Here is a 13,633-nt window from a genome sequence, read left to right on the forward strand (position 1 = left end):
TTAAGGACACTCTAAATGACACTTCAAGGAAACTTGGATTAGCATATTTTGAAGGAACTGAAATACTTAATTTCTTAATGAATACATAACCTATTGAAAGCCTTTTGCTGATGACATTAGAAGTTTATAAGAGAACAAAGATAACTATTATGCATATCTTCTACCAGCACTAACGAGAATGCAAGCAGCTTGCCAATGGATAAACCTTTGTATGTGGTGTGGGGATAGAAGTTATTAAAGAAAGTGTTAATAGGCGTTTTGAGAGATTCTGTAAATTAGAGGAACCAGAAGCAAAGGATGAGATGTTAGCATCCGTATCTTACCCTATTTCCGAACTGCAATGGGTACCGAAGGCTGGTATAGAATACCTTAAAGAACTGCTTAGTTCAGAAGTGCGGAAGAGGAAACAAAAAGAAGAACATGCCAAGAACTTGCAACATTCTGATAGAAAAAGTTGAATCTCATTATATGTATGTTAAGGACTCTGACTCTTCCGTAGCCAGTGATGGTGGTGACGCTACGCTGGAAACACTACAATGTTTAAAAGACAGTGTCAATAGTTTAGATTGTTTCAAGAGATATCCAACTGTAAAAAAGTGTTCCCTAAAAATAGTAACAGTTTACCAAGTTCTGCTTCTGCTGAATGACTATTTTGCCTCTGGTGGTATAATAATGAGGCCACGTAAAGGAACATGAAAGATGAAGTATTTGAACAATTACTGGTGTTAAAATCAGTGTTGGTATTTTATATTTAAATACTTTTATTTAAAACCATTTTGTATTTACATCTGAAATAGAAAAAAAATGAGGTATTTGTATTTTGGATTTAAATACTTATGATAAACTACAAGGGTCACTCTGTAATTAAAGAGACAGATTGGTCTGGAGAAAAAAACGTTTATTTTTACAAAGCGATACTTTTCTATTTTTCAACATAATCCCCTTGAACATTTATGCACTTGTTTCAACGAGCTAGAAGCTTTTTTGCCGGCTGCAAAGAACTCTTTATGTTGATGTTTGAACCAATTTCCCACCAACGTTTTCAAGTCCTCGTTGTCCTAGAATCTCTTCCCACGTAATGCCTCCTTCAGTGCACCAAACGAAGGTAAATCACTAGGTGCTAAATAAGGCCTGCAAGGGGGATGAGGCAGTACTTCCCAGCCCATTTTGTCGATGTTTTCACGGTTTAGTTGAACAATATGAGGACGTGCGTTGTCTTTCTGGAGAATCACATTTCTCCTCTGAGATCCACGACGACTCTCTCTCATGGCTGGCTTCACCTTGTTTAAACGCAAATCCGAGTAGTATTGGCTGTTCATTGTACGCTGCTCCTCGGGATAATCGCATAAAATGGACCTTCAGCATCCCAAAACATCGTCAACATGACTTTTCCTGCTGATGCTTGGGTTCTGAATTTTTTATTGACAGATGAGTTGGTGTGCTTCCACTCCTTGCTTTGTCTTTTTGATTCTGGCTCATAATAGTGAAACCAAGTTTCAAAACAAGTTCAAATTTTTGTCGAGGAAGTGCTCACCTTCTTTTTCGTAGCATCCCTTTAGCTCTGTGCACACTCTCAACCTTCCAGAATGAGATTTTCACTCTGCAGCGGAGTGTGCGCTGATATGAAACTTCCTGGCAGATTAAAACTGTATGCCGGACCGAGACTCGAACTCGGGACCTTTGCCATTCGCGGGCAAGTGCTCTACCAAGGTACTGGCAGAAGTAAAGCTGTGAGGACAGGGCGTGAGTCGTGTTTGGGTAGCTCAGTTGGTAGAGCAGTTGCCCGCGAAAGGCAAAGGTCCCGAGTTCGAGTCTCGGTCCGGCACACAGTTTTAATCTGCCAGGAAGTTTCACTCTCAACCTTGTTTCCTTGTGTAGCCGCGTCAAATCTTTTGGGAACTATCTTGCATATGTTTTGCGGTGCTTCGACTTGTTACAGGTGATGTTAAGAGCTGAACCAGTACTAACTTGAAACTTATCAACTATCATTTCCACAGTCACACGCCGCGAATAATGTCATCAATTCGACTTTCAAGTGAGGAAGTTGAAACTGCAACTGGTCGGCCAGAACGGTGTTCGTCAGTCACTGAGTCGCGAACATTTTTGAACTACTCTACCCACTTGCAAAAATTTGCACGATTCATACAATCTTCACCATAAACCTTAGAAATTCCACTGTATGTATTTACTGGTTTCTCGCCTTCAGCAAGTAAAAAACGAATAACAGAACGTTGTTCAACTAATGTGGACGTTTCAAGCGGAGTAGCCATCTAGAAATGTATTTTTGTGGTTATAAACAAAACAATGTTGATACGTCAGCTAATCTGTTCTCATCCCAGTGATGCCAACTTCAAGTCATAAAAGTACCAAACTTACCCTACTAGCAGTTTTTTCCCCAGACCAATTTGTCTCTTTAATTACTGAATGACCCTCGTATTTTGCAAATCTCTGGTGACGCCACGGTGGTGATTTGTCTCTTCACTGTCGGCTGGTAGACACCAGACGCTCGAGCCTGCTATGGGGCCAATGGAGTGTAGAGGAGTGTCTGTGGCGGCTAAAGCTTTCATTTGTGGCGCTCAGCGGGCGGTAGGCGGCCGGGGATGAATAATTTATGGTGCGGTGATGGGGGGAGGGTGGGGGGAAACCAGGGTGACGGGAGGCGAAGGATGGGCCGGCGGCTGGACCGCTGGACGCTGGACGCTCTCTCAGCCGCAGCCTGCAGTGGGCGATCCAGGGGTTGCGCTTTCACACCGCATGAAGCTGACTTTATAGCTGCAGAGTAATCCTAAACCTCACGCTTATAACACTTTTTGTTAATGTGGCAGCTAATTCGAGCGAGGTACGCTGGAGAGCTTCTGTGACGTTTGGAATTAGGAGAGACATGTAGCCAGAATTAGAGTTCTGAGGGCGAGTTACCAATAATCTGGTTATATTTAGTTTTGAAAACTAATCAGTCTGTTCCCAAAATCGATTCGCGATAGGTGCCATTTGTCGGGAATTGCTGCGTACATATTTCTACGCAAGCAAACCATTGCCATTTGGAATTGGACCCGTAAAAAGCTGTGTTTATCTAGTCGACCGCAACCCACAAATCGACAACGACAATATCTGGAGATCAAATTGTACACCTTTCCCCTCTGAAGAGCTTAACCCTTGCGTCTCACTGACAGAAAAACCGATGTATTGTGCAATTACGTTGAGGGGGGGGGGGGAGGTGGCAGGTGCAGAAGGATACCACAGACCAGTCATAGTGCCTTAGGCAAACACAGTGGCCTTCTTGTCAGTTTGAAGCCGAAATTTATAATTAAAAAAAAAAAGGAACTTGTACAGTAATAACTTGAATGCTTACGCTTACTGCTCTGGAACCTCGGGAACAAACCGAAGGCAACTACTTAAACCAGAACAAGGGAGATGGACAACTATAGCCCATGGCATCAGAGCCCTTAGAAAGCCACAAGATAACTGCTGAAGCTAAGGAGCACGTGAGCTGTCACCACCGTGAAAGCTGCTTACCGTAATCCAGTGCTAGTCACAGGAACATCGCGTAAGAAGCGAGGACTATACAAATTCAATACAGGGAACCTACACACTCCTGCTACCGACAAGTGTTTCAGCCACGAGGAGGGGAAGCTTTCCTTTAGGAAAAGTATCATTCGTTCAAATGGTTCAAATGGCTCTGTGCACTATGAGACTTAACATCGGAGGTCATCAGTCCCCTAGAACTTAGAACTATTTAAACCTAACTAACCTAAGGACATCACACACACCCACGCCCGAGGCAGGATTCGAACCTGCGACCGTAGCGGTCGCACGGTTCCAGACTGAAGCGCCTAGAACCGCTCCGCCACACCGGCCGGCTATCATTCGTTCAGCACAGCAGTCAAGAAGGGCAATCAAGAAGTTAATGTCTTATTTAATTTACTAAGAGACAAACAGAAGGGAGTGTTCTCTTAAACTTTCTATATAAATTGATCACCGCGTTGTTTTCATCACCAGTAAGAATTTCTTTAGCTATTATAGTAGATGGAACTACAATTTGTCCCTAATTTTCAAGAAGACTTTATTTTTCTCGAAGTCATTGCGTGTCACAAGGAGAATTTAGTTTTTAAACTGTAGTTCTTCAAGAAAATCCTTATCATAAGAATATTTCATTGGTTTAATCTATCAACAGAATAACAAACTACAAAAATTCAAAAGAAAACAAAAAAGGTAGCTCGGTTAGGGCACTTCCCGCGAATGTCAAGTTACCGAGTTCGAGACCCGTTTCAACACAAGAGTATCAATCTGCCATAAAATTTCACAAAAATACACGCTCCTCTGCAGAGTCAAAGACTCGATCTGGAGCTAGTTAATAAGGCCTCCATTTTATCTCGCATCTCACATGCGGTAAACATTTTTTGTAAATAATGTAGCATGAACAGAGAAAATGAGAAGGTACTACAGAAACCAACAGAAATAGATTGGGAAGGGGACGAAAGAGATTATAGATTTCATCACTTAAGATGACAGACGGCGTATTAACTAAAAATGCACAGGAAATTGAAGACGGAGTTCAAGATTTCTATAAATGATTGTGTAGTTCAGGAATAAATCAGAAACACAAACAGCTGATAACGAAATCTGGTAGAGAAATCTGAAAGAAATGCCAGATCAAGTGCGTAGAGACATTCGAGGTGTGAAAAAAGAAGAACTTCTGTGCATGAAGATGACAGAATTTACATTGTCTGAAGCGTGAATAAGAGTAATAGCCGCGCGGGATTAGCCGAGCGGTCTTAATCGCTGCAGTCACGGACTGTGCGGCTGGTCCCGGCGGAGATTCGAGTCCTCCCTCGGGCATGGATGTGTGTGTTTGTCCTTAGGATAATTTAGGTTAAGTAGTGTGTAAGCTTTGGGTCTGATGACCTTAGCAGTTAAGTCCCATAAGATTTCAAACACAAATAAGAGTAATAAACAAGTTTGCAAAATTTTTGACAGAACATTTGCGGAACGAGGAAATCCACAAACAACGAACAATGCTATAAAACAGTACTGATGTTGTCAAAAGTGGTGCGTAACTTTCTCAATACTATTTCATGAGACAGCTGTACGATGGCTTCATATCAAATAACTCTGTTAATGTTCTACTTGTAAAGAACGGATATAGAAGTAGACAAACGAAATCTGACGTCTGTAAACTCATAACCGTAATGTGCAAGGTATTCATCAACAATTTCATCAATTCATTGGCGAGAAAGTATTTGATTTTCATCATGCACAGAAACTTGGTGGATACTGAAGTTTTAGGCACTTGCAGTTTATTGCGTTAAGACCGGTGGGCGCTTGTTGAAGGTCTTTGCCCCAAATTTTGTCAGTATTGTTTTGTAAACGTATTGTGAGCATTATTACGGGTATGAGAATTGAGTTGAATTTACGAGAGAAAACGTGAGCCATTGTGTAAGTTTTTTGCTTCAAGGAAAATAAGTTTTCTTCTAACAATCCATTAGCTTTAGCTTTTACAAGGATTTCCATTTATTGTATTTTAGACAGATACTCGTTAAAACGTTCCATGTTGAAAGATGTCCCGGACCACATTCGTTACCCTTGTCCATTAGATCGCTACATATTATTGTTTCCTTGAATGGATTTCACATATTCATTAATAATGTGCATACTGTACACAGACGCGCATATAAAAAGTGTGGTATAGGCATGCGTATTCAAATACATAGATATGTAATGAGACAGAAGATGGCGCTGCGGTCAGCAACGCCTATATAAGACTACAAGTGTCTGGCGCAGTTGTTACATCGGTTACAGGTGCTATAATAGCAGATTATGAAGATTTAAGTGAGTTTGAACGTAGCGTTATAGTCAACGTATGAGCGATGGTACACAGCATCTCCGAGATAGCGATGAAGTTGGGATTTTCCCGTAGGACCATTTCACCAGTGCACCGTGAATATCAAGACTCCGGTAAGACACAAAATCTCCGACATTGCTGCAACCGGAAAAAGTTAGTGCAAGAACGGAACAACGACGACTGAAGAGAATCGTTCAACGTGACAGAAGCGCAACACTTCCGCAAACTGCTGCAGATTTCTATGCTGCGCCATCAACAAGTGTCGGCATGCGAACCATTCAGCGAAACATCATCTATATGAGCTTTCGGAGCCGAAGGCCCATTCGTGTACCCTTGATTACTGCACGAAACAAAGCTTTACGCCTCGCTTGGGCTCGTCAACACCGAACTGGACTATTGGACACATGTTGCCTGATCGAACGAGTCTCGTTTCAAATTGTATCGAGCGGATGGACGTGTACGGGTATGGAGACAACCTCATGAAGCCATGACCCTGCATGTCAGCAGGGGACTGTTCAAGTCTGTGCGGGCTCTGTAATGGCTAGGGGTGTGTGCAGTTGGAGTGATATGGGATCCCTGATTCGTCTCCGTACGACTCCGACAGGTGACACGTGCGTAAGCATCCTGTCTGATCACCTGCAACCATTCATGTCCATTGTGCATTCCGACGGACTTGGGAAATTCCAGCAGGACAATGCGACACGCCAGACATCCAGAATTGCTACAGAGTGACTAGAGGAACATTCTTCTGAGTTTAAACACTTCCGCTGGCCACTAAACTCCCCAGACACGAAAATTATTGAGCATATCTGGGATGCCTTGTAACGTGCTGTCCAGAAGAGATTTCCACCCGCTCATACACTTACTGATTTATGGACAGCCCTGCAGGATTAATGGTGTCAATTCCGTCCATCACTACTTCAGATATTAGTCGAGTCCAAGCCACGTCGTGTTACGGCACTTCTGGGAGTTTGTGGAAGCCCTACACGATATTAGGCAGGTGTAGCAGTTTCTTTGGCTCTTCCGTGTATAATGTATATTGTTAGACAACATAGTTCTCGAGAAACCGTGTTGTGTAAATTTAGAGAAACTATATTCGAAGAAGGCTGTGTGACCACTGTAATGTCACCGTCGCATATTTCTCGTAGGGATCACCAGAATAAGCTAAGAGGGGGCTGGTGCACCTACAGAGTCTTCCCACGGTTGATACGTAAATTTTATACGAAAGAAAATCGGTAATATTGATGTAGTGTGCCATCCCCCATACTATACAGTAGCTTGTGGAGTATACACGTACAAGTAAAAAGTATTTAAAAATATATTTATTTATAAAAATGATATTGAGTAAAATAAATAATCTCATAGAGAAAAAAAAAATTCAGGTAACTCAGAAACTCTTGTTGGAGTGTTTAATCTCAAGCGAAGACGATGACAGGTGTGTCAGTGAAGACTGTGACACGGGGGGAGGGTCTGATATGATGTTGAATGAGATACGGAATAAAATAGCGTAGGGTATAGTTCACTTTCTAAAGATGACAATGAGAGTGAAAAGCAGTGGGGAGAAAGAGCCATAAAAACATACCGTCTTTATTGTTGGGAGGAGTCACCCCACACTCAAAAATCGCATCACGACAACTGCTGCTATCAATATTGCTACTCTATTATTACCCGATCCGAGAGTTCCATTATTTATAATTTGCTTTAATTTAATGAGAAACAAAATGTGGAACTTCCTGGCAAAATAAAATTGTACACCGGAGTGGGAGTCTATCTGGAACCTTTGCCTTTCGCAGGCAAGTGTCCTACCACAGCAGCTGCCCTAGCGCGACTCACAACCCGCCCTCACAGGTCTACTTCTGTCGGTACCTCATCTGTTGCCTTTCAAAATTCACAGAAGTTTTCCTGTGTAACTTGCAGGACTAGAACTCCTGGAAGAAAAGATGTTGAGGAAACATGGCTTAGCCAAACGATGGGGGGATGTCCACAGACTGATTCGTCCTTGGACAGCTCGGCTGATAGAGCAATTTCCTGAGAAAGCCAAAGTCCGCACGTTCGATTTCTGACCCGGCAAACAGTTTTAATTTGCCAAGAGGTTCCGTAGCATCATACGCACTGCTGCAGAACGCACTCAGCTGCAGAATGAAAAATGGACTCAAGAAACAAAATGTGAATATCAGAGATGCTCAGGAACCAATATCGTTGGGAAGGACTCACGTATATCAGTGTGGTAACAGGGATATTTCTCCTGTTATTTTAATTTTCTAGAGAGAAAGACAGATAGATAGATAGACAGAGAAATAGAGAGAGAAAGGGGATATGAGGGAGAGGAATGCTAGAATAAGAAGGAAACAGTGCCTCCAAGCAGAGCACCACCCAGGGCCGTCACTTGCCAGCTCAGCCTATGCTGCAAGTCAGAGACAGAGGGCACACTGGCTACATCACACATCTGCATCCATACATACACTGCTGAAAAAAAAAATAGCGCACCCTTTCAGACGTTTACAATTCACTTAAGATTTATTGTTGTGACAGTGCATATGGAGTACATAAAATGATTACATTTAAGGGTCAATGTCACAAGCAATTATGAAGTACCATGTATCGATTCATGCTGAAATACCCATATAAGTACATGGTATAGCCTCCACGGGTGGTAATGCAAGCACTTACTCTCCACCTATTAGATCGTACAGGTGGCGAATACTATCCGTTACTCCACGCTTGCTCGACCTGTTCGCGTACTTCTGTAAGATTTGTGTAAGATTTGTTGGTTAACGAGTCGCACCAGTTACTCCTTGCCCCGCCATATGTCACACATGTGCTCGACTGCAGACAAGTCCACATATCGTGCTGGCCAGGTAAATGGCTGCACATCTTGCAGAGCGCGTTTGAGCGTCATGGGCATCGTGTAAACGAGCATTATCCCGTTGGAACAATAAAACTTCACCTTCCTCTGGCCAAATGGAAAAAGAAACTTTTGTTCCAGAAACACCAAGAGTGAACGACAGTTGTAGATTATCGCACCCCAGGCCTTCATATCCGACCATAAGACTTGGTGTGGTGCCAGTGCGTCTTGGACGAATGTACTCTTCGAAATAGTGCTCACCAGGTCTACGTCGTACACGCAGACGGACATTACTTGTGTGCAGGCAGAATCTGCTTTCATCACTGTAGAGCAGGGCTTCACAACATATGTGCTCGCGGAGCAAGCTGTGAGCAGCAAGGCGCGAGCACGGAGCAGCGTGAGCACGCTACCCCCACTACCGGACCAGGGCGGAGAGTGCGGAAAGTCACGTGGGGAACACAACAGCTGCCGCCAGTCAATGTAAATCCGCGGCCACCTGCAGGGATTTCACTCACGAATTATTACTGCGACAAATGAAACAAATAAAGGAGAGTGTACATATGCCACATAATTTTATTAGCTTAGTGTATGCCTCTACATTCGCATTAATTTGTGAACCGTTACATAATAAAAGGTGTCACTGAAGTGTGGGATACTCGGTTATCTTGTACTTTTTGCCCTTTACAATTGCGTCTATGTTCGGAGTAATTGTTCTTCTGCATTTTAGGCGCAGCGTGCAGTTTAAATTTCGATCAGACAATGCGTTTCTCAGGCGCGTCTTGTTACATTTCATTGCAGAGAACAGTTGTTCACAAACATACGTGGAACCGAACATTGATATTATTGTAGCCGCCAGTTTGTGCAAACGAGGAAATCTATCCTGAGGGAAGTGTCTGTAGAATTCCAAAATGTTTTTCTTGTTCTGAAATTTGTCTCTGTATTCTCTGTCACACTGCAGGTCAATAATTTCTTGCTGCAGCTCAGGTCGAATCTCTTAAATATTCGCTGAATATGGAGAGAACAGATCAAAATCACTGTCTAGTGCTGTCAGATCTTGAAAGCGCTGATCAACTAAACTATGTGAATAACGTTCACAGTCTTTGTGAACATCTTGCATGGATGATAATTTAGGAAAATGAGCTATGTTTCCTGTTTCCAGCTGACTCACCCAAAGTGTCAATTTCATTTTAAAAGCTCGTATTCGATATATGAAATGAGTAATTAGCAGATCTTTACCTTGTAGTGCAATGTTCAAAGCATTCAGATGGCTAGTTAAATCTGCTAAGAACGTGAGATCACATTCAAACGTGCGGGCGCATTTCCCCTCCCTCCCCTCGCTCCCACTCCGCAACCTTGCACCTGCTCGCGAGTACGTGCCTGAGCAGACGCGAGTACTCGCGCTCAAAACCGGCCAGTTGTTAAGCCCTGCTGTAGAGCATCTTGCAAGTGATCCTCTGGCAGCACCAGTCGAGCCATGCACAGCGAAGCTGTGGCATGATTGGAAGACTGGTTGGAGGTGTGCGTTCTCGTTGTCCCACTGCTAACAATCGGCTCACAACAATTCGTGTTGACATGTCTGGGCTCACAAGCCCTCTTTAATTCGTGTTGACATGTCTGGGCTCACAAGCCCTCTTTAATTCGTGTTTACATGTCTGGGCTCACAAAACCTCTTATATGTGTTGTGGCAACCGTACCCACTGCCACTGCTGACCTTGCAATACGACGATTCTACCGTGCATCTGTGAAGCATGAACGTCCCGAACCCTGTCTACGGGTGTGAGAATATTCACGTGACCGCTGATACCAGCATCGTTGCACAACTGATGCAGCACGGCCAACGTGTGTGGCAATTCTCCGAAAGGAGACCCCTTCCAAACTCATTCAGTTGGCTGTAGGAAGCACGAGAACATTCCGTGGCATGCTTGCCTGTTTGCTCCACATATTTGCACCACATTGAACCTTCTGATTGTGAGCATTCCCTATTAAATGGTAGACACGCTATCTATTGGCGGACGATGTTGAAACCATTATCAGTACATTTACTGTCCCCCAGGTGACATATGCCGTCATCGGATTAAAATCAACGTCATATTTCCCGGTGTACTAACTTTTTCCCGCAGTGTGTGTGTATTCTGCAAGCCCCTGTATGCTGCACGGCGTAGGGTGCTATCGTACCAGTATTATCAGTTTCCTTTCTTATTACATTCGCGTACTGAGTGAGGGAAATATGGCAGTCTATATACCTCTGTACGTCCCAATAATCTCTCTTGCTTTACTCTCATGATTGCTTCGCGAGATGTATGATGGTCGCACAGTTTCCTTCAAGTATGGATTCTCCAGATTAAGCCGAAAAATTTTGACGATAACTGCTTCGTCTTTCCCCAGGGATTACTATTTTGGTTCCCCGAGTATTTTAATGTGGGCCACACTGACCTGTTACAGCCCTTGTGGACCGTTAATGAATTCACTCGCTGTTTTTTGTCATGCCTACTTGATAAAGACTCCAAACACTGGAACAATACTTTACGATTTGTCACACTGGTGTCTTGCGTGTGATTTCCTTGCGAGATGAGTTGCATGTTCCGAGAATTTATCCAACAAATTTAAATCCTTCATTCACTTTTCCTAATGCTGATTGTATGTGATGTTGCATTTCATATCACTTCTTAGTATTATATAATGGATGTGCCCAAGATTTTCAGCACTCAGTTTATAACAAACTCTCTTTGTTGTAAAAATTATCTTACATTTCTCCAAATTTAGTTCATTACACCAACTTATAATGGGCCACTACGCCAGTAGCACAATGGTATCCATACAAGTCCAACTTCATCTGCGAGGTGAACGGAGCATAGTTTTAACTAAACTGTATGGAGAATTTGATAGCCAAGATATTAATGACTGATAGATCTGTATCCGCAAATAAAAGCAAGTCTGGTCTTAGAATGTTAATGAACAGTGAAGCTAGTAGATCTTTATGTTTCACGAAAAATATCTTTCTTTTTTTGTAATACTAATGTGGGGGCTTTAGAGAGTAATAGGCTGTAGTCGACAGATTGCAAACATATATATATATATATATATATATATATATATATATATATATATATATATATATATATATAAAATCACACCTCCCGATGTCACACACAATAGGAGTCAATCATAACATTGAAACAAGAATTGTGGATGCATGTCTAACAGAAAATATCCAGCTAGCACCTCTTTCTCTTCTGTAATTTCATAAGAATAGAAGAATACAAAATCATCGCTGCCCTACAATTTGTTACAGATCCATCAAATCTCATGAAACTGATTTCATCTTTGCTTACATGGAGATGTGGTGGCAAACTGTATTGCTCTCCAAAAACAAAGTCATAAGCAGCACCACGTAAGTGCAATATGGAGCTGCATGTTTTTGAAAATTATGTACTCGACAGTCTGGATACTAAGAATCAGCTCCTTCCAATAATATACACTGTATTGTAGTCTGAAACATTCTGATGTCTTTAAAAAATCAAAGAAAATATATAGATAACGTTGTTACATATCTAAAGCAAAGAACAACGCATTTTTTAAAATAACGTCACAGATTCTGTATAATTAAAACTGTCGCAGAGTCTTTTTCAACTTTTGCCAGTCAGAGCCAGACGGCAGCGGCACTCGCATCGTCTGTCGTTATCCTATTCCAGGTTTCCGTGACTCACAGCCAGATGGCATTCGTCTCGTTAGTCACTGTTTCTCTTCCAAGTTTTCACGTTCTACAGTCAGGTCTCACTCGCATCGCCTGCCACTGAGCGTCTCTTTCACAAGAGTGTACGACAAACTTCTTTTGCCACGAGGAAAAAAAAAATTTACTCCTTTCATTTTTACAAAACTTAACCTACGTTATGATTTCGTGTGGGTACTAAGAAGATAGCTGGCTCACTTACTGGCAAGATACAAGCAGATTACTTACTAAACTCGCTTAAAAAAAAAGAAACAAAAAAGAAAACGTAAACTCGTTCTGCAAATGACGGTATTTCCTGCGAAAAATAGCGTCGTACCGGACACGCGCACAATGTACCTGTCTACTCGTAGAACACATGACTTACACTGAGCTCACAAAAGTCGTGGGATACTTCCTTATATCGGTCGGGCGTGGCATGGGCTCAAGAAGTCATTGGAAGTTCCCTGCAGAAATATTGAGCCATGCTGCCTGTATGTCCGTCCATAACTGCGAAAGTGTTGCCTGTGCATGATGTTGTGCACGAATTGACCTCTCCATTACGTCCCATAAATGTTAATGTCGGGCCACCTGGGTGGCGAAATCATTAACTCTAATTGTACAGAATGTTCTTCAAACCAATCGCGAACAATTGTGGCTCAATAACATGACATCGTTGTTTGAGAACGTGACGTCCACAAATGGCTGCAAACGGTCCCCATGTGGCCAGACATAAACATTTACAGTCAATGAGTGGTTTAGTTGGATCAGAGGACCAGGACCATTCCATGTAAACACAACCCCCACCATCATGCAGTCACCATTAGCTAGAACAGTGCCTTGTTGACAAGCTGGGTCCACGGTTTCTTGCGGTCCGTGCCACACTTGAATCCTACCAATTGATGCCGCGACTCATCTGACCAGTTTCCCAGCCGTATAGGGTCCAACCGACATGGTCAAGAGCCCAGGAAAGTCGCTGGAAGCCATATCGCGCTATTTGTAAAGACACTCGAGTCGCTCATCTGCTGCCATAGCCCACTAAAGCCAAATTTCGCCGTACTGTCCTAAGGAATACGTTCGTCGTACGTCTCACATTGATTTCTGCGGTTGTTTCGTGGACTGTTGCTTCTCTGTTAACACTGACAACTCTAGACAAACTCCGCTTGTCTCGGTCGTTAAGTGATGGCTGTCGGTCACTGCTTGTCCGTGGAGAAAGGTAATGCCTGATATTTGGTATTGGGAT

At 42.7% G+C, this 13,633-nt stretch overlaps 1 protein-coding gene and 1 non-coding gene across 2 annotated transcripts in view; one reads left to right on the forward strand and one right to left on the reverse strand.

The window, feature by feature from the left end:
• Window positions 1-13,633, reverse strand: part of LOC126088381 (uncharacterized protein KIAA1522-like) — a 483,550-nt gene that overhangs the window by 268,690 nt on the left and 201,227 nt on the right. The gene's annotated exons all lie outside the window — the stretch shown is intronic.
• Trnas-cga (transfer RNA serine (anticodon CGA)) lies at window positions 1,753-1,827 on the forward strand. The gene has a single exon. It is a non-coding gene; the product is annotated as a tRNA-Ser (tRNA).

Source organism: Schistocerca cancellata, chromosome 6, assembly GCF_023864275.1.
Source record: "Schistocerca cancellata isolate TAMUIC-IGC-003103 chromosome 6, iqSchCanc2.1, whole genome shotgun sequence".
NCBI classification, from domain to species: Eukaryota; Metazoa; Arthropoda; class Insecta; order Orthoptera; family Acrididae; genus Schistocerca; species Schistocerca cancellata.